This window comes from Triturus cristatus, chromosome 4_2, assembly GCF_964204655.1.
Source record: "Triturus cristatus chromosome 4_2, aTriCri1.1, whole genome shotgun sequence".
Lineage (NCBI taxonomy): Eukaryota > Metazoa > Chordata > Amphibia > Caudata > Salamandridae > Triturus > Triturus cristatus.
In genome coordinates this window covers 206,574,500-206,601,150 of record NC_140586.1, presented here as the reverse complement: position 1 = coordinate 206,601,150, position 26,651 = coordinate 206,574,500, and the positions used below count along the sequence as shown (strand labels likewise).

Genomic DNA, 26,651 nt, shown 5'->3' with positions numbered 1-26,651 from the left:
AAAAGATTAAAGGGGGACTGTGTAATTATTAACTTTAAATACCCACAGCATGTAACTACAGTTCTCCTAAGAGCGGCATCCCTCCCATTCTCAGATGGCAATGTATGTGCCCGAGCACTAGGATACTTTTATAATCACCTTAATGAAAATCGGAGGGACAATACTAGAAGTTCTACTTATCCGCATACTTGCAAACCTTATATTGATATTCCTACACAGAATAGATTTCTTGCACTTAGTACTCTGGACTCTAACGATTGACGCACAAAAGAGACGGGGATGTGTACAGGAAGGAAAGAAGGTCCCAATTTGGAGGACTGTAGAGAGGAGTGTACATCTGTAATATCTGTAATAACAACTTTGGTCCCTGGATTTGTGTCTAATCAGAATGAGGCCGAGATCACACAAGAGGGTAGTATGAATACAGGTGAACTGGGTCAAACTTATGAGGCTGGCCCAACAGAGGGAAACGCCCGAGGTCCCACTAGTGGGATTACCACCAGAACAGGTATATGCTCCAGGTTGGTGTGCTGGAACGTAGCTGGTTTGAAATCCAAAAGCAGAGACCCGGGTTGGAATTCCTTCATTAATAGGTATGATATCCTATGTTTTCAGGAAACCTGGTGCAAAGATAATATTGATTTTGAGGGGTTTGTTTCATATAACCTACCAGCATATGGAGAGGGACCCGGAAGAGCTAAGGGGGGTCTACTCACCCTTGTATCGGTCCACCGCCAGATGATTGTGATAAAGTATGTGCCGGTAGGTGATCTAATACAGATGATCTGGATCCGAGAAGGCAAAAGCCGTAACATCCTTCTGATCAATTATTATAACAACATTTTTGATAGCACCAGGGGCAGAATTGTAACCGAATTGGCCAATGCTATTGAGAACCTAAGTCTGAACTCCAACGAAGTATTTGATATTATCTGGTGTGGGGATTTCAATGTCTCATTATGTGAATTATTATCCACAAAGGCATGTGGGGTTACAAATAATGCTGGATGGGAGGTCCCACACTTTGGGCATGATATGTATGGGGAAAATCTGAATACAGTAATGGGGTGCCTTGACCTGGAAATTTTGGATTGTTGCAGGGATAGTAATGGTTCACCTATCCCCACATTTAGGAATTGGCGTGCCAATTCTGTAATCGATCATGTGTTGGTATCCTCCAGTATTGTTGATTGTTTTGCCCCACTGGAAATGGAGATAATGGGCACTAGTGACCACAATTGTATTATTGTGCCCATGACTTTGTGGGAAGGGAATGATAGAGAGACAGGGACTATGGTTGGAAATATTGAAGCACACCGGGCTAATGGGGTAAGGTTGAGGTGGATAGGTGCAAAAGCATCTGAATTAACTGAATCTATTATTATGAAGAATTTAGCAGACATTGTCTTTATTTTAGAAAATAGATTAGATCATGAGCGGGTCTTATCTAGTTTTAAGGAAATCAACACTGCCATTAACGCTAAGTTTACAAGCGGTAGTAGGGGTAGTAAAAAACCTGGTTTGGTCTGGTTTGACAAAACCTGTTCCACTGCCCTGACCAATCTTAAACAGGCCCTAGCAATAAGACCAAGGGAGAAAAAACTAGTAACTACTCTGAGGCTAGAATATAAAAGTGCTATTAAAGCAAGGAAGAAGGTTCTACAGCTTCAGGCATGGGACTCTCTTAACCAGGCGGCAGAACTTTCTAATTCTGTATTATTTTGGGCAACAGTCAACTCCCCATTCCTTAAGGAGACAAATATGCCTGAGTTAACATCAAATGTCTCCTGTGAAGGCTGGATTACCCACTTCTCAAGTATTTTTGATTCAGATAAAAACAGTAACGTCGGGTCAGATAGCTGGCCGATTATACCACTCGATATTACTGTGGAAGAAGTGGAAATGGGGATTAGGGCAAGCAAGGGAGGGAAGGCTCAAGGTCCAGATGGGGTCCCTAGTGATGTATATAAGGATGCCCCAGAAATATGGGGTCCACTGTTGGCTGTTGTTTTTAACGCCGCGGTTTGCACAGACCCTCCGTTAACATGGGAGGAGTCTATAATCGTACCAATATATAAGAAAGGATCCAGGTCAGATGCAAAAAACTACAGACCAGTTTCATTATTGGATGCTTCGGTAAAAGTTATGAGTAGGATTATGCTAGTTAGACTAGAAGAATGGGTAGAACAGGATTGTATTTTGTCAGATAGCCAATATGGTTTTAGGAAAGGTAGGGGTACACTCGATCAATGCATTAATTTAGAATTATTGATCGGGAAATACAGCGAAGCCAAATCTGGCCATATTTATATGTGCTTTGCAGATTTAAGCAGCGCTTTCGACATGGTTGACCACTCTATTTTGTGGTCAACCTTGTTGGAAATAGGGGCGCCAAAGGGCATAATTTATTTTCTTGCCAGGATGTATGAGAGATTAAAAACATGTGTACGTTTCGGTAGGAAGGGCGAATGTACCCGGAACTTTAGCGTTAAACGAGGTATAAGGCAGGGTTGTGTTTTAGCACCGCTTTTATTTATTTTATTTATAAATAACATTGATGCAATTTTAAAAGAAGTACCCGCAGATGCTCCCATGATTAACGGTGTCCCAGTACCGGTGTTATTATACGCCGACGATGCTGTATTGTTATCAAGAACCCCGATAGGGTTACAACGATTAATGGATAGTTTTGCTTCTTTTATTAATGATAAAAAATTAGTTATCAATAAAAGCAAAACATATACAATGATCTGTGGCCCAAAGAAAGGTAAACATATAGCAAAAGGGTTTTTTATTGACAAGTTAAAAGTACAGCAGGTGGACAAATTCTGTTATTTAGGTATAACTTTCTCTGAAGATAAAAAGTGGACACACGAATTTAATAACATACGCAATAAAATGGCTAGAAATGCACATGGAATTTTTAGATTTGCCCAGAAAATTGGGGATCGTAGGACCAGAGATATGACAAAAATATATCAGGCTAGATGTGTTTCAATTGCATTATATGGGGCAGGAATTTGGGGTTACAGTGGCGTACATGAATTGCAACTGGAACAGAATTCTTTCCTTAAAAAAGTTTTGTGTTTACCCACTTCGGCCTCTAATGCATTATGTCACCAAGAATTAAATCTGAATTATCTATCCGATCTTTTGTCACTTAGACCTCTGATGGTTTGGCGGTCTATTTGGCTGAATGAAGAAAAATCCTTCACTAGGGCTATTATCCAGGATTGTATGCGACTAGATAAAGCTATAGCAATACCCTGGATTAAATACATCATTATGTGTTTTTCGGATATTTTTAACCTGAATATTGTAACTGATCCAAATGCTGTTTTATTGATCCCTAAGATCGAGTTAAAAAGGGTTTTTCTAGCCTTTGTTGAGAGGAAAAGAACAGTTATTGCTGGTACTTTGTCCACTGTTATGTTTTATAACAGATACCTGTCCATGGATGGATTTCCTGTCTATTTAACTCTTGTCACCAGGCCGACACATAAATTTGTGCTGACCAGATTGAGATTTGGAACAGTGCATCATCTGGTGGCACAACCTGTAATGAGGAAATACCCTGTAGGTCCTTGTAGTTGTGACGGGATTTCTAAGCAGAGCACAATGCACTTTATATTATTTTGCAAGCTCTACTCTAACTTCCGTATTATCCTGCTAAAACCCATGTTTGTTAAACATGGTACACGTACGGTTGAGCAAGCTATGAAACTGATTTTTAACTTACAAACTGCTGACATTTGTTTTTATACTGCTACTTTTTTAAACAAATGCATCAATTTAAGGAAAAGCATGTGTTTTTAGATGTAGTCATGTAATTTTAAAGGTGTAAATTATTGTTTTTTAACTAATAATACTGTTTAATGTGTGTGATTATGTCTGCTATAAGTTGTTCATACTTTGTATTTGTGACTGTGATTGTGTATGCTTTTATGGACATTAATTTGTACCGAATAAAGCTGAATTGAATTGAATTGAATTGAGTCATATCCACAAGTATGAAAGATGTTGGTTGATCTGTAGGCCATACTGGATAGAGCAGGTTTTATTTAAATGCTCTAGATATCACATATATACGTTGGAAAAGATGTGTTAGAAATAAATCTGGAAAACACATATACTCATGGGGACATTTTTCTGGTTTCGATCAAAAAGGAAAGTGGCCCTGTTGATCACATTTTGATTGAACAGGCTCAAACAAATGCTCGTTTTAAGATATACATAAAATGGAAAATAGATATTGTGATTACACCTAAAAAATATGCGTATGAATATTGTCTTCTTGTTTGAAAGCCGGCATAAGCATTGGTTAGACTTCGACGAGACATCTGAGAAATGGCCGCCATGCTAGCTGACTTCGAGACACAGTCTAGATCGAGTAACCTCTTTCTATGACTGTGGTTTACTGTGAATCATGGGAATTGGTGAAACGCCCTGGGAAAGAACGTTGAGACGAGGTTTTGTTGTCCCTTAATAGGGAAACTCAATATGAGATGACCTGCGTCGACGGAGGACGTGTGAGGGGCTACCGGAGACAGTGTCTCTTTGAAGTAGTGAGTACACACTGTTTTAAGTGGTGTTTCGAACCAAATATTAATGAAGTGTGGCCCAAGAGTATCCCGAATGTGTATTTTGGAGGGTCTCTAATTGACTGGTGAATTCAAAAGTAGGCGGAATGTGTCCGAGATTAACGAGGAATGCCGCTCTATAGGAAGTAGAGTTTAGACGAGGAAGAGACGGGTGCATATAATTGAATATGTGTTTGTGTGAAGCAATTTATTAACCTTGCCGTCCTGCTCTCTCTACTTTACTCCTTGGTACTCCTGATGTATCACACGCATCCAGAGTGTGACGATATGAGCACCTCCCCCACAGACCCGGGTTTAGAATAAAAATCCGTTAACTCTTGTAAGTAGACATGGATCCTTACGAATGTATTGTTTACTAATATAATTCACTAGGACTCGTGATAGGGAAAAATGTGGGTGTCTCTTAAACTTGAAGTATCTATGCAGGGAATTAATGCATAGTTTTTAAATCCATCCATTCTATTCACGTCCTGTGTTGAGTCATTATGGTCATGAGGAGTGTTGTGTGCCCACGGTGAGGGGTGAAGGTGTGTGCTGAATTAATAAGCTGCTATGAAACTTTTAAATAATGCATGGGAAACTCAAAAAAAGTAAAGGCTATGTTAACAACGATGAGTATGAAAAACAAGGTTGGTTTTCCTTTTTCATGTTTTTTTCTCGTTGTAGAATTGAGAAATCCTCCTGGAAATTTCCAGTAAAGAGAGACGTTGGGGCAAAGCCCACATTTACAGAGTAACAAGGTAATAAATACCCTAATAGGGGTACAGACCAATAAATAGGGACCAACACCCTGACGAATGCCAGAGCGACCTGGTTTGGCGCATAAAAAGCTGGCAGAAACATGTTGGTAACTGCAGCGGGGATATAAGGGTCGTTACCTTCCCTGAATACCCCATATTGATACTTTTAATCCTGCCAGAGGTTGACACAAAATAAATAGTTACTGGACAACCCCTAGGTAGTTTTAGAAATTTACCTGCACCTCTCTTGGCCCCTTTTCCCAGGAGAAATATTTGTTTTCCTTTATGTTTTGAGTGACACTTTTGTGTTTTTGCCTTTCGTTATTACACTCTACCCTCACCACTATCCTTCATCTTTTCTCCAAAACAATTGCGCTCCATCCAGTGTGTTGGTCTGCACCTGGTTGTATGATGCGGCCCAATGATGAAGCATGACACTATCAAGTGTGTGAGGGCAGTATTAAGAATTCTTTTGATTTTCCCATTTCTAATATATAGTATATCTATTTTTGCCATGAAGTTTTTCTCTGTTGTGTGAGATTTATATATTGTAAAGGGAGTCAGAGAAGACTTAATCCCTTGTCTCTTCCTTTGTGTGATATTTACACTTCCAAGATACCAGACACCATTCTTTTTTTAAAGTAGGGTCTTCTAAAAACAGTCTGGGAAAAATGTTCACTATGAGTCCACTAGGAGCGATGTTAGCTCGCAAGTATTCGGTCATCAACGCCCCATGGAGCGAGATCTTAACCCATTCTCTTATTGATGCTGTTAATGAGGTCCAGTCATCTGATTGCGTCGCTGAGGCCGCAGAACCCCCTGCTCCAAGGAGGGAGGGTGTTTTCCTTTAAATATCAGCTACTGCTTCATCATTGAAGCTGAGTCCTTGGTTCCTCCATAAGTGGTAGGGCACCTGGCCATCCCTTGAAGATGTAGGGGTAGAGCTATAACTGGGGGCCAGTCAGTGTAAGTAACACAGCTTGGTAACCTATAAGAAGTCCAACGGGGGTGACCCCTGCACAAACTCTATCAACAAGAAGGGACTATGGGGCCTTTCCGCACATGGTACAAAAACACTAAGGCGGTTTTCCATTACCTGTTTAAACCTTGTGATGGTGTTCATGGCTCATTCAGTTGTTTGTGTAAACTTGTCACCCACAGGACACCAGACTCTAGGTGTCCCAGTACAGCTTCGGACATGGATTGGAGCAGGTGGTAGCATTTAGTTAGGTGAGTGTCCCTCGTGCCCAGTGCAACCTGTCTGCCTGTGACTGTAAACCCTACTTTGCATAGAATTCTAAACGTGCAATAGCTGCACTAGGTCACCAAGTCTTCTGTTTTTAGCTTAATTTTAACCAGTGCTTGTTTATAAACTTCACAATAAAGATAGGTTACTTAACCTGCACGGAAACTATCATTTGATACCTTCTCTGCCATCACCACCACTGTCTTTATGATCTGACACTGAGAGAGAGGATTGATTATGTAATACTGGAGAGAGGACTCTGTACTCTTCACTGAAACAATTGTAGCTACCTTATATATTTCTCTTAGGTTACCCGACATTCATGGAGAGACTGTTCCCATAGTATTCAACGTGGTAGGTAGCATCTGCACCCACCACATTGTGTAGATAGTTCATTCACACTAGGTCCTGAAGAATTGACCAGGATCACTAGGACCGCGAGGCATGAAACATGTTGACCGTCAGAGATGAGCATAGCTGAGTTGAACCCTTACGTCAGCAAGCTGCCACTCTTAGCTTGTTTTTAATCAGGTGGATAGCCAGCCTGAATAAAAGTCATATTTTGGACTATCCAACTTGTTTTAAATCACTTCTATTCACTCACATCTACACCACTAGGCCCCTCACATGCACCGCACCATACGGCCAGGAACAAAAGATCTCCGCTAAAGAGCGCCTTTATGGGTGCCCGTCGGGTATTGCAGCGCTGACCCGACGAGAAACAGAACATACAGTCCTCCAATACTGGCCGACCACACACAGTGCGGCTCACCTTCACCTCCCTAAGGGCTCCTAGTATATGTAGTAGGCATATAGGATAGGCTGTATGCGAACCAAACGCGGAATGGAGTGCGAAGGGAAACCCCACGCTAGCCCTGCCTCTGGGGTGCTGCCCCCTGGCAACAAACATGCACTTAGCTTGTTGTCCAATACCACGACCGGGCGGGCGGACCCGGCCCCCGGACATGGGGAACAGCAACACCGGCCCTGCTCTACGTGTGCCGCAGGCAGCCCCACCTCACCGAGAATATGCCTGTTAAGAAAGTTGATGGCTCGAGGGGGGCGCCACCCCGCCTCCGAAGTCGCAGGAACGATCGCCGTGGTCTGAACGACCATGAGCAGAGCACTATCAGGGGGAGCTGTGGGGCTGTGTAGCACTTGGTGGCCACCCGTTGAGCCCACCCTAAGCCGGAGCAAAGGCAAACCCAGCCAGGGTCCGGGTATGGCAACCCCACTCCCCAGACACTGATCCTGCCACATTGCCCCAGCGTGTCTGGCGCAAAAAGGACGCCAGAGAGGTGAGGGAGGTGTAAGTACCCTCCCCTGACCTCTGCCCCGGAAGTGACACGCCTAGGCGAAGGACTCCTTCCCTGAGTCCAACCCTTGGCCAGTAGGGTGGCGTTTGGGCCCAAATGGCACTAAAGGGTCGACCGTCAGAAAACAAGCTGAAAAAACAATGGTTTTCAGCTCGTATTCCTGCCACCGTGTGATTTCGGCTCGTCACCGGGAGACCGAGTGATGAGAGCCACTATCGTGTCACACAGAAGCACTGTGTGAGTTGGCAGGTATGGGCTTGTGTATCTTTCACAACGAGCACAGCCACACAGAATAGTTCCCTTTATTGCCAGGGATTACAACCGTACGTATGTATTACAAGACGAGGGTCTAGTCAGTTCCCCAACAATAAAATAAAACAAAACAAAACAAGCATTGACAGAGCAAAACGATGGCAGTTAGTATGAGTGGCAGCGTAAAACCTATTGGCTTTGCCAATGCTTCTCATTTTCTACCGCCAGGTAAACAGAAGAAGCCTCTCAGCATTCTAATTCATCAATTCTTCGATTGTGTTATTGCTTAAAAGTTTGCGGGTGGTTTAAAGCGCGCAGGTAGTTGATTGTCCTCTTTCTATGACCGGTGTTTATTTACGACTACGTAGCAGGGGGCGCGAGAGCGCGCCAACGCTCCCATCCTTTTGATAGCTCAGTGTGCCGTCAGGCCTTAACACGTTCCGTGGTGCCTTGCGCGGCCATCAGCCTTTTGCGCGTGGCCTTTTGGAAGTCGTAGTTCTAAAAGCCCTTCCTTGGTGTCTGACGTACAGAACCTGTACAAGCAGAGGAAACTACAAGCCCCATCGTCCAGAAGAGGGCGGGTCGCGCTTCACCACTGCCGGGTTTGAAACGGTTGTTCTTCGCCATCTCTGAGCGGCAGCAGTGCTAGTCGTGTCGTGTGAGCCAGGGAACGTGGGGACCTTCAGAGAGCAATCGGTCATCGCTCGCCTCACGGTAAGGAGGCTGGGACTGGGGTGGAAGAGGTTAATCTCGGTTTGGTGGTATCCAACAATGTCAGAAAATAAAGTGGGTGCGAGACATGACCAGAAACCCAGAAGGGCGGAAATGTGGCGCCTCTGACAGTGCGGACTATGACTCAAACATATCTATAAAAAGAAATCAACCGTGGCCAAGAATTATGGCATAGGGAAGAGAAAATATGGATGATTGGTAACATATAGCGTGCTAGCTTAAAAAATTATGCAATACATATGGAGGAAATGGCTGAAGGAAATTGGAAACGTACGAGAAAATATGGAAATTTGGAAGCCAGGGTATTTGACGAAAAACAAGAAAGGGCGACAAGGGAAAATGGCAACAGTAAACATTGCACTTAGGAAAGATACTACAAATAAGGTAACATCTTGAAAGTGAGAATATGTAGAGCAAGTACACTGAGAATAAACTGACGTTTGAAAATAAGTGGAAACAAGATATAGAACAAGCATTTGGCATGCAATAGGTCTTGCATTTTATTTTTTCAGAGTTGGATCTATTGGCGTTGTAATGGAAATGTCTTTTACTTATGTGAAAGAGTGCGAAAGTGACAACGCGAGAGATCGTATATAGAGATAGTTATTTGCGTAGATGAGTGAGTAGAGTGAATAGCGAGAGAATGAGAGAGTGAAAGAGTTCGAGAAAGTTAGAGAGACAGTGTTTAGAAGTAGGTGTTAACGTTGGATAGAGAATTGTATGGTTGAGTGAAGAGAGAAATACGGCGTAGAGAGACGAGATTGCGAGATGGTGTATAGACGTAAACTGAGATATAACAGGAGCCAATAGAAGAGCTGGATATGGCAAACCATAAAGGCTAGCACGGGGATCTTCACCACGGACATGATGCCTCTTCTGCAGCAGAGTTAAACATGGGTTGTGTTCTTGTGCATTCGCTTCCCATCATTGCGCTAACACCATTATCATTCACTAAGTGCTAATGTCATTAATTGCATCGGCTCAGTTTGATAGTTAATGCCCCAATGATTTAGCTCGGAGTTATGGCCCGCCCGGGGCTCAATACTGTAATAGATCAATGTTATGAAACCGAAAGCCCTTGCAGTGATTAATAAAATAAATCTAACATCTCGGTTAAAAATGGATCAATCTGGAAGCGCCATGAAACTGTTAAATGTAGAGTTGCATTGTAATGGATGCTGGTGGCAGGGGACACTGACAGGTTCAAGCTGCTCGCAAAGCTAGTGATCATATTCTTGTGTCACCCTGTGCTGTCAATACTTATAAATAAACAATTACAGTGCAAAACAACTCGAAAGTGCATGCCATGCGGGAACCTATGTGCATGCACACGGGGGGGGGGGGGGGGATGTGCCACCTGTGTGCATCCACATGCAGTGGAGGCACAGGGTTTCCTCTCCCACCATGAAAACCCTGGCAGAGAGGAAGCTCATAATATCCGTGGCAGGACCGTGGCAGTCCCGCTAAGCGTATTGCGGCCTCTGACAGCCGCTCCCAACACCAGGGAACAACAGTGTCCTGGTTTAGCTGACGTCCTAGGGCTGTCCGACTGCCCAGGATGTAATTGGGCGGTCGGACCGCCGGTGCAGCGGTGGCTGTATCCGCCACTGCTGCGCCACCATGAGTCTGGCTGTTCTCGGACCGCCAGACTTGTAATAGGGCTCCTAGTGTAGTCTGCTATGGTCTGGCAGATTTAGTAGAGTAAAAAAAAGTTAATGGAGGAAAGGGGTCAGATATGTTTAGTCTGATTTTAGCTCCAACAGGAAATTTACTTTCGTCTGCAGCCAAAATCTCTAGACAGATTTATACCACATCTGGCATGAAAATATAACTTTAATAAGAAATTGCACTTTTTTGTTTGGTCATGGTGCCGGGAGGGCTTCAGAGGGTTTAGACTTCTGTGTATTTTAGTCATTTTGAAAAGCTGTTTTTGGATCTGCTTATAACATTTGCACCATTTGACAAATATGCATGAAAATAGGCACTTAGTATATTGAGATTACTCTTGGTATTTCCAAATGTGTACGTATCTGTAAATAGTTCCAGTTATTAGGTAAGTGTTCTGCTTGGGTTTTCGGATCAGATAGAACCCGCTCATCAGAGCCTCACTAACCCAGACAGAACGTTACCCCCTCCCTAGGGCCTATTTACAATAGTGCAACCACATATATCTACCACCTAAGGACGGGGAATTCCTACTATACATACCAAGACCTCTTATAATCGGCGGCCTCGCGATCCCATACGGATCCAGACCTCTCTGCCCATACGACAGTATCACAAGTGGCGGCCTCGCGATCCCATACGAATCCAGACCTCTCTGCCCATACGACAGTATCACAAGTGGCGGCCTCGCGATCCCATACAAATCCAGACCTCTCTACCCAGACGGCAGTCTCAGCACAATCAGCGGCCTCGCGATCCCCTACGAATCCAGACCTCTCTGCCCATACGACAGTATCACAAGTGGCGGCCTCGCGATCCTATACGAATCCAGACCTCTCTACCCAGGCGGCAGTCTCAGCACAGTCGGCGGCCTCGCGATCCCCTACGAATCCAGACCTCTCTGCCCATACGACAGTATCACAAGTGGCGGCCTCGCGATCCTATACGAATCCAGACCTCTCTACCTAGACGGCAGTCTCATACGACAGTTCATCCTATGATCACCATAACATACAAAAAGGGAATCAGTCTCACTATTCATCAGATCACACAAGGATTGCCAGTTCGAGCATAGCCTGTTCTCAGGTTCGAGGGGCTCCTCTTTCCCTTATTCAGTTACCACTTACCTGATCAGGGTTAACATCTGTTCATGTAGCCGCAGCTGACTAGAAGAATAGGCTACCCTCTCATACAAGAACACGCAGCACATGTTGGTTCACTACAAACTGGGTACTTTATTACTCATTACATACACAATCACATAACATTACGATATAACACATAACCTGCAAAGAAAAGTGAAAGATTAAGTTGTACACTCTAATAAGAAAGGGTCGACATCACCTTAGTAGTATGTAGCCTGCACTCAGTGGTCATCTAGGTTCCCTTCTCGTCTGTGCCTCGGCTCGCCTGGAATCACCCTTCTCCGAGTCACTGGGACCTCTTCCTTATCGGCTACTCTCTCCTCTCTGGCTATTCTGCTAGGAGAGCATCTGTCTCTCGGGTCTTCTCCGCCTTCAAGATGGCGTCTGTCTTCCCTGGAATAAGTAGTAGCTTTACTGCTAACGGCTAGATGCCGCCTACGGACTGAACATGTAACTGCCTCAGACTTTCACTAATATAGAGGTGCGTTTCCTCATGGAAAATTCCGGCCTGTAACCTGCCGCCCACCAAATTCTTGTACCTCCCCGTACCAAGGACACGTTCCCAGCCGGCCGGCCTGATGTAGTGTCTTCGGCATGAAGAAAAATACAATCCTTCGATAAGGGCCGGCCTGAACCGGTTCTCTCCAAGCGAATAACACCTCATAACTAAAACATTACATTTGACCTAGAAGCATCCCAAGCTGCCGGAGCAGAAAGAAAGATGGAGTCTCTCCCGTTTGAGGCCTACCAGGCCTGAATTCAGCACAGCTCCATGAAATACCCTCACTACAGGACAGGTTATCCCTAATACTAACGAATCTATCCCCTAGGCTATGTGTGCAAGCCCTGATCTATGGGGAAGAGCACAGAATCATGTCGAAGTGCCTAGTAAATAGGCTCCATTCACTACTCTAACCCTTAGACTTGAATGATAAGAGACTGAAGTCACATTCCATCATTGTTCCTCACAAGAAGGCCGGGAAAATCGAGCAGAACAGTAAGGGAAAAGTGTTCATCTGCTAATAGGTTTGGCACTGTGTGATGAGTTGGCATAAACGTTGACAGAATTTTGGAAATAGTAGTTTTCTTTAGGTTTGTTAAATTTTGTCCCACTCCATCAAATAGGGGAGGGTTTAAAATTAAAGCTGGGAGCAATACAATTTTCTTTTAACTTTTGCACAGTTTAATGAAATTACAATAAATGTGACCTGCTCTTTACAAGTTCCCCCTAATGTAGGTGTCAGATGTTTCATAAATCTCCAGCTTGGGAAGAGAAAAATTAAAGGGGAGGGGAAGTGAAACATTTTTCATTTGCTAATAATTTTAGCACAGCTTGATAGTTCAGAGACCATGTTTAACTTAGTCTTGCTTCTCATAGTCAGGCAAGTCCTTCAAAGAGGGGTGGTCCATACAGTTTTGACTTGCTAATATATTTGGCACCATTTGATGAATCTGCACAACATGTTGGAGGCTTATTGCAGGCTTTGCTTTGTCTTTTTGAACAGATCCATCCGTGATGGGGTTGAGGCTTAAGGATACACGGAGACATTAAAAGCTTAGTTCACTAATAATTTTGTTGCTCCTTCATTAATCTGCATAAACTATCAACAACATGTATGCCAGTACTGAATCAAAAATGTATAAACAATTTACTTGTTCAAACCACATGTGTCACTCATTGTGATGAAAAAGAGCTAATTTTATTCATTTATTTTTTGTAATAGTAAATTCTGAAAGAAGAGTTAAGGACTTATTTTTTATTATTTTTTTACCATAATACTTTTATAGTTCAAATCTATTCATTGTTTTCATAGCCCTCATTAGAATTCAACACATACATGTTATAAATTACATGTAATGTGTGCACATAAAATTTTGACAAAAATCAACATTGAGTTAAAACAATTTGTGAGTTAGGGTTCCACACACAATTAAAAATAATAATAATGACGATATACACATGAAAAATAATAGCATAAAACATGAAAAGGTGCTAACAGCGGGGTTGTGATATTTGTTTAAAAAAATACCTATAGTCTTTTTTTTTATTTTTATATAACCCATGTCTGGGCAAAGACGAAGCAGTGAAAAATTCAGTTTAACCTGGGTGATTCAATCAGTGAATTGTCAGTTGATTTATGAACATTTATATGAAAAGAAGTGGTTAAACTGCTACTGATTACATGTTCACTTGTTTGGTCCTAAAACGAGGTTTACACGTTTTGAACCCCTTATTTCATTTGGGTGGTTCTCTTCAGGACCTGGAACCGAAACAAAGCTTAGGGGAGATTAACCAATCTCTATTCCAGCCATGGATCTTTTGGTTATTCCACGTTAGAAAAGCGTTAATTTTATGACTTTGATTTTGCTCTGTTTTGCAGATTGGAGGACTTGTCTTGTTGGCACTGAAAATTCGTTGACCAACGCGGTCCAGTGTTGAATGTCTTTTTGGAAAGCCATTGTGTGGTTACTTTGTTGTCAGCCCGATACGTTGAGGACCGGCATCGAAGGACGGTCCTCCATGTATCGGGCTATGAAATCATTGAATAGATTTTAACTATAAAAGTATTATGGTTAAAAAAAACAAAAAAAATAGTCCTTAACTCTTCTTTCTGAATTTACAAAAAAAACGAATAAAACTAGGTTTTTTTCATCACAATGAGTGACACGTGTGGTTTGAAGAAGTAAATTGTTTATACATTTTTGATTCAGTACTGGCATGTATGTTGATAGTTTATAGATTGGCCTAGCCTTACTGATTACGGGCCAGGACTCTCTATGGTTGATCATTAATCTGCATGACATTTGGCTGACAGCAAATTAAACAGAGAGCAAGGAAAGGTAGGCCATGCAGTCATTCTCCACTGCGCGCGGCCAAATGTGCTTGGGCAATATGCCTGACAAAAGTCTTTTAGTAAAGCAGAATCAGAACATGGCAGGTGTATGTGTTGCGCCATAAAAACATGAAATTCTCTGAAATTAAACGGTGCAAGGTTGGTTATGGTTCAGTGAAAACAAAACTGAAAAAGCCCTGCCTTTACCCAGTTATTGCGTCCAGCGCCCAATAAAGCCCGTAACCCATGCCCCATCATGCTCAGTACACCGTTTATCCAATAGTATACAAAAAAACAAGCATTTGTAATGCAATAGGTCTTGCATTAGTTAAATGCAGAGCAATTAGCTTTGCAAAAGGGAAAAGAAATGCAACTTCTGCCTGCCTTTGTTTTTTTATTTACTGACTTTTGTAGCAATGCTGGCGCACCACCCTTTCACTTTAGATGTTTAAAAGCTAAAGTGCGGCGTGCCTCCATTGCTAAAAAAGTCAATAAATAAAAAGTTGTGTGCCCGCCTTTTTTTCTATTTATTTACTATTGTTGCGGTCTCTGCACGCTGTGCCTTATCTTTATATGTTTAACGGTAAAACTTAGCGTGCTGCCATTGCTGTAAAAGTAAATCAATGGAAAAGAAATGTGATGTCCACCTGCCTTCTTATTTAATCACGTTTGTAGCAATGGTGGCACGCCCCGCTTTAGATTTAGGTATTTAAAACTAAAGTGTGGCGTTCCGCGATTGCTACAAAAGTCAGTGCAGTGTCGTGCAAGTCAGCAGCAGCGCCAGAAGGACAGCAGCAATGACAGGAGGGAGGGGGTGCCAGCGAAGAAGCAACAGATGGCCACAGAGAGCCCCACCAAAAAACCCACTATTGGTGTTGTCCGCTGGGAGGGAACCAAGCACACAAAGGCGGGACATATGGACATATGAACCAACCATAGTAAAGCAATTTTGTAAGGCAGGCCAACTAACAAACCACAAGCGCTGGGTGTATTGAATGCCCATATCCTGAATACAGCATGCCTCGAAGAGCAAGCGCAAGCGCTGCCCAGGGAAGACCAATAATTGGAAAGCAGTTTACAAAGAGCAAAATATGGTGGGCTGCGAGATGTGGTAAGCACTGTTTGCAGCTTGCCATAACTGATTAATTGGAGTGATTTTACTGCTTTTTTGCACATTGACCATAATTAACCAATGACGCTTTTTTTATCTTTTGGATAAATATTATGCAATGAGCTTTAAACATTTTAATACAATGTTCTCCATTGTGTAAAAAAAAAAAAAAAAGGTGTGTGTGTGTGTGTATATTTCCATCCATCCTCCACCAAGGAATGGCAAATGTATTTTCTCCCCATTTTTCTCCAAAAGTAACATTTCTAAACATATTTAACAAGTCAGACATCTCAGTTATGTATTTTTTTTTCTAGTCAGGTACATGATTACCAGAATTCCATTAGCAGCAAGGGCTCCCTAAAATGATTCACAGTATAATATTTTATCCGAAATTTGGAAGAGGTGGGTTTAAGGGTTAATTTGGCCCTTTGACTCCTGCTCCCAGCCACGACACGATTGACAAAGGATATTATTGAAGACTCGTTAAGGAGTGGCTCACTGCCACTCAGTTTTCTTTCACTGAATTCATAGTGTTTGATCTGTTCCTCACAGATGTAATAAAGGTTCCTCTTGGCTGGAGCATGGTGCCCTCTTTGAGATCGATTAAGGCCCTCCAAAGGATCACCTTCCCACAATTTAAAGAGCTCTGATATAACGTAACAGACAACTGCCTAACATGCTACGAAATTAAACATTTCCTAGCCATCGTGGAGCAAGTCTGCTAAGGACATGGAGGCGAAGAGTATACTGAGCTACCTTTACTTAAAACTCACAGCAGCAATAACAGTATAAACTACATTTCCCATTGGGAATGTGTGCAAAAAACTATGGACCATAGGACACAAGACCCCAGTAGTAATGTCTATAACCCATGCAAGCTCCTCTTAGTATCTCTTCTTTTTTTTCTTCTTCACCATAGATCATTGTTTTCACCCCGAAACAATGAAAGAGTGGACCAAAGTTTAACTCCTTTATTTATGCTTGCAGTACCATAATCGCAATTCCGTTACATATGTATATTTCATTTAATAAGTATAATTACTTGGGTTAGTCAAAGACGAGCAAAAGCACAAGGAAATAGAAACTACATTTTTTACATTCATAAGTGATACCGGTAATAGATCAGAGTTAATACCGTAATTGCACCGGTCAATACTCAGTGAGTGACATACATGCCCATTTTATGGCTGGCATTTTTTTATTCTGTCAGGACCAGAGGCTCAGACTATGTTTATTCGAAGCTTACTTACCACAAATGTAGCCATCTTTAATATTGTTTTAGAATAAAACTTCTGGCAGATAAAATCAGAAGACCAGTCTGCTGTGTTCAAAATAGCCTCCTATATATCTCCTCGTGTTGAATCTTTGAAAGATGTGGCGCTCCTGGTAGAATGAGCATCAAAATTGGGACCAAATTACAAATGAGCTGTTATGTATTTTTCATATTCCATATTTATTTTCAGGTAGTTAGCTTGAAAAGGTGTTCTATCACCAAACATCCGACAATTTCTTTTGTCGCTACGCATGAGATTTATTATTAAAAAATGCTTCTGAATTGCTCTAAATCAGCTGTACCCTGGTGTAGCAAATGCTGAATTGGGTTACATTGTGCAGAGAAACGCTGTTATTGAAATCATTATCAAGGTCTTTAGAAAGTAAATTGTTAGTGAAAAGTGGAGGCTGACCCTGATTAAGATGGCGATTGAGATTAAGGCAATTTAATCAACTCGGGGACACAATAGCATATGGAAATGTGAATGTGTGATTTGATCAATGTCATCTGTAGCTTTATATGTATATAAGGCAGTGAGCAGTAAATTGGGGTAAGTTATGGTTAAACAATTACTGGCAAGTTTAGTTAATTTTTATTCTTAACTACAATGCCACCTTAACTGTAGTTGTTACATGGAATTTCAGTATTTTTTTAAAACATGTTAGTCTTCCAAATAAAAGAAAACGTAGGTTACCATTGGCGTTTAATTTTTTTTTGTGAAAAGTTAATTCTTCAGTGTATTTACTTTCCAAGGTCTTCTGCAGTGAGGGTTGGTCTTGGAGTCTCTGGCCAGGTCCAGGAACAAGCTTCCATGTTGCCAAAACCGTATTGTGTAAGGGCACGTGCACCAGAAATGTTCCTGTTGTGCAAAGCTTATTTGGTTCTGAGGGCCCACATTAGACGATTGGTAAAATGTTCCTTTGTCCAATGGGATGTTTTAGTTTATTTAAATGTGGGTCCCCAGATCAGCAGGTGGACTGCGATAGTAAATTAAGTCAAGGTATACAGTTATTCAACTATTCTAAGTTCCCTCGCTATTGTAGCGTAAACCTCTCTAACTGCTAAATGCATTTCAAATCACATGACTGTATTCTTGGTTCACACCAAGTTTGTTGTAATTTATTTTAGTTACTACTGTATCAGAGAGTAGAAATTCTTTGTTGTAATTTATTTTAGTTACTACTGTATCAGAGAGTAGAAATTCTTCTAGGAGCTTGAATGGGAAACATAACTTTTTTTTCAACCTTCTTTACCCTTTCTCCTTTAGATCAGCATCAAACTTGACATGTCGTAACACAGTCACTTGCAATAATTGCTAAATGTCATGATGTCATCAAATGCTATTAGAGATTAGCAAATCGAACCTTTTCAAGGGAGGCAGATCTTAACCATAACTATGCAGTTGCTATTGCTGGCTGTTTAATTTAAATGAATCGGTTTTGATCTACTGATTTTATTACACTGTCCGCTCCCTCTCTCCCCCCCCTAAGCAAAGATATGTGTTTTATAGAAAGTTTAAGTGTACTGGATCCAAAACACTAATGCCACCAGTTATCAACTATCTAAAGGAGAGAACTTTTTGTTTCTTGTGGAGATCCCTTACGACTGACGCATGCAGAATAATTCTTTGCCTAATTGGTCTCCGTAACTTTAGTCCCTTACTGCTTGCATGTGTGCTTTATCTGGGTTTGTGCAAGCAAAAAATAACTATCAACTAGACTTTTTTTATTTTTAAAGTGCATGTACATTTATTTCCTCCCTCTATATTCCTGGACAAAATGAAAGACAGGAAATATTGAAAATGAAAAAGTGGTACGTTTAAAAACGTAAACTCTTTGATATGAGAAAATATGGTATCAAATGTGAAAAATTTGTTTATAGCCTTGAACTGACTGAAGTTAAGCATTGGGTGAGTTATTAGACTATGCATGGATATTACGAATAAACATAAAGAAGAGAATGGTTAACGGCTTATTTATCAAATCTATAAAGGCTGGCTAAAATATTCCTGATATTTTTTTTAATGAAACTTCGAGCTTAAACTAAAATGTTTACTTAAACTGGAGTTAAGAAACACATGCTATGTGGAGATAAAACCATAAAATTTGAAAGTATACTAAACACACACAAAACGATTGAGTCACGAAAAGCTGTTTAAATTTGTTTTGGCTAAAATAATGAAACTTGCTAAGAGATTTGCCTGTGTATATTGTGTGTGGATGTAGTATTAAGAAGGATTTCTGTAAAGCAGGTACAGGCACTGGCATTCAAATGAAGTGATACTGGATATGGTTTTGAATCGGATACTTAGAAAACGTTTAATAGATGGTAAACCTAAAATTGTTGATAGAAATCAGAATATAATGACTGCCTGATAAAAATAACTGTCTCGTAGGTAAAGAATGAACCTTTTATATTACTTTGTAAAGAATTAAACTTAAGCCTACCTTTTTAGGTAAAGCATGAGAAAATTGTTTCAGATAAAAATGTGTGCAACTTGCACATTCTAACGTTTTATATTTGTTACTGACCAAGTTTAATTCTATATTTTTGCATAATATCGCTAAGGATAGTACACCAATTTGAAACACTATTTCATCCGTGGGATTTATCTCAATCTTTGAACCATGGTTAACACCATGTGTGAGTTTACTACTATGGCATGAAAAAACGTACAAGTATTCACATATAATTCAGTGTTACTAAACCAATTTTAAATACTTCCAGGCCTGTTGACTTTTTTATCGCACATCTGACAAGTAACTTGTCCATCAGCTGTGGCGCCAGACCTTTACCACCTTTGTGCTCAGGCACTATTGGTACAATTCACATGCATACACGCTGCACCTGGCGGTTGAGACTGATGAAGCCTGCCCCATTCCTCTCAATGCAATCTTGACACATAGGGGAATGGTTACACCCAGGGGAGTAATTCTTACCATCAACTGCACCACACACGCATGGCAGACACTGGGGGCCCATGCTAAGGCACTTCCGCACTCCCACTGAGATTCCACCTGGATATATCAGTTACTCACAAATCTGGAGCGCTTACTTTGTTTGACAATGCTGGACTAAAGACCATGGTACAAACTGTCACTCTGGAGCAGATCCAAAATCCACAACTCCAGTCACCACTGCTGACCTTCACATACTATCGTCTCCGAACAGCCATGAGGAAACTATACCCTTGGTTCCCAGAAGCGCCCCCCACACTAGATGCGCTTGAACTATTGCTCACAAGCCCCACTCGTAGAAAGCTCATCACAAGATTATATAATGCAACCCAAGGAGATAAGCTGTCAGTTTCAAATCTGGCCATGGAAAAATGGAACGCGGCCGTTGACATACATTTAACGTTAGAGGACTGGGGGTTCAGCTGTACACTGGCAGGACGACTTACACCAAACTGCAATCTGCGCATAATTCACTTTAAATACCTCCAGCAGATGTGCTACACCCCAGCCAGACAGTTCAGATATGGGCTAGGTAGTGACACAAAATTTACCCTACTTGGAGAACTGGATGCAGGCTTAGTTCATCTTGCCTGGCTCAGCACCGCTGTTTGGCAGTTCTGGACATGGGTAACCATGGCACTATCAGCCATGGTTTCGGAACATGTCGGATGCACCCTGCACACGTCTACTTGGCCTAATCAAACATCTAAGTCTAGTGAGCCAGAAACTTCTAGAAGTGGCACTGCTGGTAGCAAAACGTAGAGTAGCTATACTTTGGGGTAAGAAAGCTCTGCCTACCAGTAAAAAATTGTTACTAGGCATGTCTTATTAGGAAGAAAAATTAGAATCTTTGCAGAGGAATTGCCACTACCGTCAAGTCCCATTGACATATGGAGCCCACTAACAACTTGCCTTCTGTCTACACTAGATGTACTGTGAAATATAATGTATATTTGAAAGCTCAGCTGGTGTTAAATGGATGGTTTTAAATATACTGACAATCTTATACCATACTACTACTGTAACTAGTGTATGATGTATGTATAGATGTATAGATATTCTTATATAGCGCAATGACTGTCACCCAACGGGCATCCTGGCGCTTAGACTTTTGATGGAACCTGCACGATGTTATCAAAAAACCACTGTAAAGATTACGCCCCTCTTGGGAAAAGGTGTGTTTTCAGGGCTTTCTTAAAAGAGGGAAGATCTCCCACACACCTCAAAGCCAGCTGTAAGGAGTTCCACAAAATTGCTGCTGAAAACCTAAAGGACCGGCCTCCCAACCGAGTCCTCAGGATTTTAGGGACTACCACCAGACAAGCTGTAGCAGATCGGAGAGATCTAGACGGAGTGTACCACGAAAACATGTTCTGTAAAGGAATGGGGCCTTGTTCATGAAGAGCCCTAAACACTATACAGAGGGCTTTGAAATCAATCCGCTGAAGGACTGGTAACCAATGAAGGTCCTTAAGCGCAGTGATGGAAGAATCAGCACGCCGGCGAGACAGGGGCAGTTTAGCCGCAAAGTTCTGCACACGTTGTAGTTTACCCACCAAAGTCACCGGGGCTCCCAGAAGTAGTGCGTTACAGTAGTCGAGTCGACTTAAGATGGTACTCCGTACTACCTCTGGTCTTGCCTGTGCTGGGAGTAGTGGTAAGATCTTCCTTAACGTGCGAAGCAAAGCCATGCACGTTGTCACTGTTTTGTTAACAGATGCATCCAATTGAAGATTGGAGCCAAAAAGTACACCCAAGTTCCGCACACAATCTGCTGATATACTGGTGCCCTGGAAGGAAGGAGGCCAGAAGCCCAACGGAAGAGGCCTTGGGGTACGGTCAATTGAACAGTGTAACACCTCCGTTTTCGAACTGTTAAATTGTAAAGAGTTGTGACATAGCCAATCTGCCGTGGAAGTCATGCAGCGATGGAAGATCTCTTGTGAAACCGCCTCCTTGCCCTCAAACGAGAAGATAAGTTGGGTGTCATCCGCATAGTTGGTGACTGCAATGCCAAAAGATTTTATCAGCTTGATCAGGGGGCGGAGGTAGAGATTGAAAAGAATAGGGCTGATGGCTGACCCTTGAGGCACGCCCTGGCCAACCCTTCTGATAGTAGATTTAAACGGTGGCAGGGCCACTACCTGGTGTCTATTATCCAGATAGGACACCAGCCAATCAAGGGCCGAGCCAGTCACCCCCACTTCCTCCAACCTCCTGATCAAGATCAAATGGCTGACCGTATCGAACGAGGCCGACATATCGAGCAGCACTAAAAAGGCTGCCCGTCCTTGGTCGGCACGCGTCCTAAGGTCATCAAGTACAGTCACCAATGCTGACTCTGTCCCATGGGCTGGTCTAAATCCAAATTGGGCCACATCCAGGCATGCATTACTCTCCAGATGGCTGGAAAGATGTTTTGTGGCCCATTTCTCCAAGATTTTGATTGGAAAAGGGAGAAGAGAAATGGGCCTGTAATTGGCAGGGCAAGAAGGGTCCAAAGTTTCCTTCTTAAGAAGTGGAGACACCACTGCCAACTTCCAGCAGTCCGGTACTTGTGCAGACCTGAGGGATTGACAGCAGATCGCAAATAATGGCGGAAAAAGTTCTTCCCGAAATATCTTCCAAAATTTATGAGGAAGTGGATCAAGGGGAGAGCCCGAGGAGACACTGTCAGCCAGTGCACTGATTTCCTCAAAAGATGGAACCGGGAAACTATTCAGGCGTACTAAGCCAATATCTCTCTCCATGACAGATGTCAAGGTAGGAGTGGGCAGAGACTGAGTGTCTGAGCTTGACGAGATAGCAAGATTGCTCAGAATGGTAGCAATCTTCTCCTCGAAAGCCTGTGCCAATGAGTCACACAAAGATTGAGATACAGGGACATCATTTGCAATACAGGCAGGGCGTGATACATCTTTAACAATTTTAAACAGCGCCTGAGATCTGTTCGCCGCCGACAGTAGGGAGTCCTCCAGGAATTTAGCTTTGGCACATCTAATCTGTACTTTATAAGTTGCCAACGTTTGCTTATAACGGGCTTTATCAGATTCCCGGTACTGTTTCCTCCAAGCACGCTCCATCCTCTTGCACTGGAGTTTGGATTGAAGCAATTCCTCAGAGAACCATGGCATAGCATGAGTGGGCCTATGTCTGATTTTTCGCAAAGGAGCTAATGAGTCAAGTGAGGCCACAATTCGCTGGCTAAGCATTTCATAGCTCACATCCACACTATCTCCCAAAGAGAAACCCATCGAAAGCAAGGCAGGCAAGGTTGACTGCTTTAGGAGCTTAGACCATTGTCTACTCATCCTAGTAGCACCTAGGCTACCTTTCCTCATAGAGGCTGCGGGAAAAGAAAGGGTGAAATGAACCAACGCATGGTCTGTCCAACATTGAGGTTGAATGTTCTGAATAACTACATTCCCTATATCTGCAAAAATCAGATCTAGAATATGACCTTTTGAATGGGTCGGCAGGGTTACTAGCTGTTGCAACTGTACGTTGCTACAGGCCTGCTCCAGATCTTTCAAAGCAGAGTCCGTTGGACCACCTGGCCATAAGTTGAAATCTCCCAATACCAAGAGTCTAGTGTGGTATGGATAGATCATGAATCAGGTCAATAAGCACTGATACCTCTGATAAAGAACTAGCCGGGGGTCTATAACACAGCAGCCCTGTGTATAGAACACCTCCCTGACTATTTAGGGAAATGCCCAATAGTTCGTAGCCCGGAATGGGCTTGATGTCAATCTGGGAGAGATGTAAGGTCTCCCTAAAGATTATGCCAACTCCACCTCCCCTGGCTCCCACCCGGGGTTTATGTTTAATTTTATAGCCTGGGGGGCAGGCTAAGCCCAGATCCACCGTACTATCTACTCTAGTCCAGGTCTCTGTCATAAAGAGTATATCAATCTGTTTGGACTCGATAAGGAGCACAATTTCCTCATGGTGTTTACTGAGCGATCTTACATTTAGTAGACCACAAGACGGTGTTTCTGGACACCTACTGATGTTATGTTGCTCAGCCAAAGGCTGAGTAGTGGCACTGGGGTTCAAACTAAGGAGTTCTTCTCGAGAGTAGGTAAACCCCCCCCCCCCCTGCGTAAAAGAAGCCGCCTTTTCTGCGCCCGTCGCGTTCCGGGCGCAAACGGGCTTACCTCTGGCGCGACGCTGCGCGCGACCATAATGGCCTCTAAGTAGCGTGTAGTAGGCGGTGCTCGCTCGAACTAGAGCGCAGCCCCGGTAAACGTCTTGGGGGCGTCTCAGCCCTACTCCCAAGATGGCGGTCGTAATGGGAAGCAAACACCCAAATGGTGAATGGTGCTGTGACAGATTTTAAGTGCAGGCAATGCGGCCAGTGGGGAAACAGGCGGAAACAATTTAAAAGCAAAAACAGCAAGTATACAATTTTTATATAAAACACTCCACAATAATTGCAGCGGTAGCAAAATCTAAATACAGCGTGGTGTAAGCGTATCGGTCAGTCTGATGCAAGTGAAAACTGCTGGCATGTTTGTTGTATTTGTCTTAATGCTGAAATTTTTCAAATAAAAAAAAAAGCTTGTCCATCAGCATTGTGTGGGCTTTTCAAGGCCTAGGATAAAGTTAATTGGAGAAATGCATGCCATACATTCCAACCATAGGCAATGCTGTATGTCTTCTGCCACTAAACTAAGGAAACATGCATGCATTTGCATTCATCTTTGCACTCGTATGTCGTTCATCCATCCACTGATGCATACTCTTATTCACTCTTTACACATCTACAAAAAAAAATACACACAAACAACAAGCATATGGAAGATACATGAAAGGAATAAAAATAGAAACAAGAAAATATGGCACCTCTAATACTGGGTGAATATATGCTTGCAATATAAAATTTAAATTGAACATAGCCGCAAGTGGCTGCTATGTTAAGTTTTTTATGTACAGGGGACATATTAACAAATATTTTGCGCAGGGCAGCAAGTAAACTTGATGCGTTGCGTGAAAGGGAGAGAGCAGAAATGCTCCATTCCATAAATACAGATATGGACCATTTCTGTGCTCACCTTGTGTTGGTGCACCATGCGCTTGCTAGTGCCAACACAGGCACCCTTGCACCATAGTGCAAGGGTGCCTGTGTTACATAGTGCAGCACACGTGGAAAGTAGAAATAATGAGGCGGAATAAAGATATTTCTCCTTGTTACACCTCACTGAGGAAGGTGTAACATTTTGATGCACTCCCAGGTTTACGAGCATTAGTAAATCTGTGAAAGCGCCAAAATCCATGGTTGTATACATGGGAACAATCTGGGTCCATGGGAACAATCTGGGTCCACTCATGGAACGTCTTCCAAGTTGAAATGGAACTTAACGCAGCCCAAACAGCTGCATTGAGTTAAATTTCTTTACAAAGCCACGCAAATCTGGCCTTGCGTGACTTTGTAAATTCTAAATAAGCCTTTGCAGTACCCTGCGTCCCTTTGTGCGGCGTAAGGGCGATGCAAATGTTTAGTAAATCTAGGCCGTAGTGTAACAGTAGTGTTAAGTTCTAACATGGCTGTCACATTTAAAAGCAATGTGCTGGTCATCTTTAGGCAAAACAACAACTATTCACTGTGCACATTTCCTTTCCAAGATGGCCTTTCAGTAAATATTGCAGTGGGGGGTTATCTTTGACTGATAAAGTGTTTAATGTATCACTGCTAAGCTGATACAAGGTGGTCACCATAATGCTTTTAAACATGATGGCTGTCTTGGAACATTAGAACTGATATCCTATGAACCATTTCGAGATGGTTACCTAGTTTAGAAATTGTGGCTGCACAGGATGCAGCACACTGCAGATAACATGATCGTCAAGCTAGCAGCCCTATAGGACTGTCTGGGGAGCTGCAGCAAGTGCCAAATGAACACACATTGGTAAAGCCAGTAGGCCTGGGCAATGTTAGGGCTATTGGCTTTGTCAGTGTCTTTTAGCAATGTTGTATAGCAGTGTCATAGGCATACCTTCACAAACTGAAATGAAGGAAATGAGAGCGACGCTGAAGCAAACCAATGATAAAACTATGAGCGGGCAGGAAGCCCACTGTGTGTAAACAAAATGTCTCAAAGAGCCAGCACATGCGCTGTCTAGCTGCGACTACAGCGGAGCCTTAAAAATGGTTTCCTTGTGCCGTGTAACTGGTGCTCATGTAAAGTGCTCAGGTACCTTCGGGTTGAGTTTGCGCTTTAATAAACTGCAAAAATGTGACCAGTTACATCTAAGCCCAGAAGTTCGAGGTACACATTACACCTCAATTATAGCTGTTTTTACTGACCACCAAAAGTATCCGCCTCCTATAGAAAGGAAAACTGCTACTCAGATGACTATGTACAGCTTTAATAATAGCGAAGTGAAAGGAATTGTCTATGGAGAGCACATGGGGAGAATCAATGAAAATGCTTCTCTTACTTCACAATATCAGTTTCTGCCCCCAGGGTAGAAGAGACCAGCCTGCGGGAAGGGAGCATCTGTGAGGAGGACACACTAACAGAAGGTCTGAGGCAATTATTTTCCAATGAGCGGCCTGCTCCTGCTTGTACTTCCCACCCATAGATGCTCTGCTGCAGTCTGGAATCTGGTCCTGGTGAACGTCTGGGAGATGTAGTTTCAGCTGGATAGCGTGCAGGGTTTGCAGACGCTCTGCTTCTGGGCTCTGCCTGACTACATTTCCCGGTGTTCAGCGGATTGGCATGGTGGAGAGCAATGACTGTGGGGTTTGACGAAGAAGTGGTGTTTGAAGTGGA

General features: G+C 42.6%; 1 protein-coding gene across 3 annotated transcripts in view; it reads left to right on the top strand.

Annotated features, from left to right (window-relative positions):
* The first annotated feature begins 4,427 nt into the window (after nt 1-4,427).
* RANGAP1 (Ran GTPase activating protein 1) overlaps nt 4,428-26,651 on the top strand; it is a 368,213-nt gene continuing 345,989 nt past the window's right edge. The window contains exons 1-2 of one of the 3 annotated variants that reach the window (XM_085601203.1): nt 4,483-4,565; nt 5,268-5,341. The gene's annotated coding sequence lies outside the window, so the exon portion shown is untranslated. Of the gene's footprint in view, nt 4,566-5,267; nt 5,342-8,569; nt 8,870-26,651 lie in introns of those variants that run through there. The other 2 variants (XM_085601202.1, XM_085601201.1) reach the window with 2 other exon arrangements.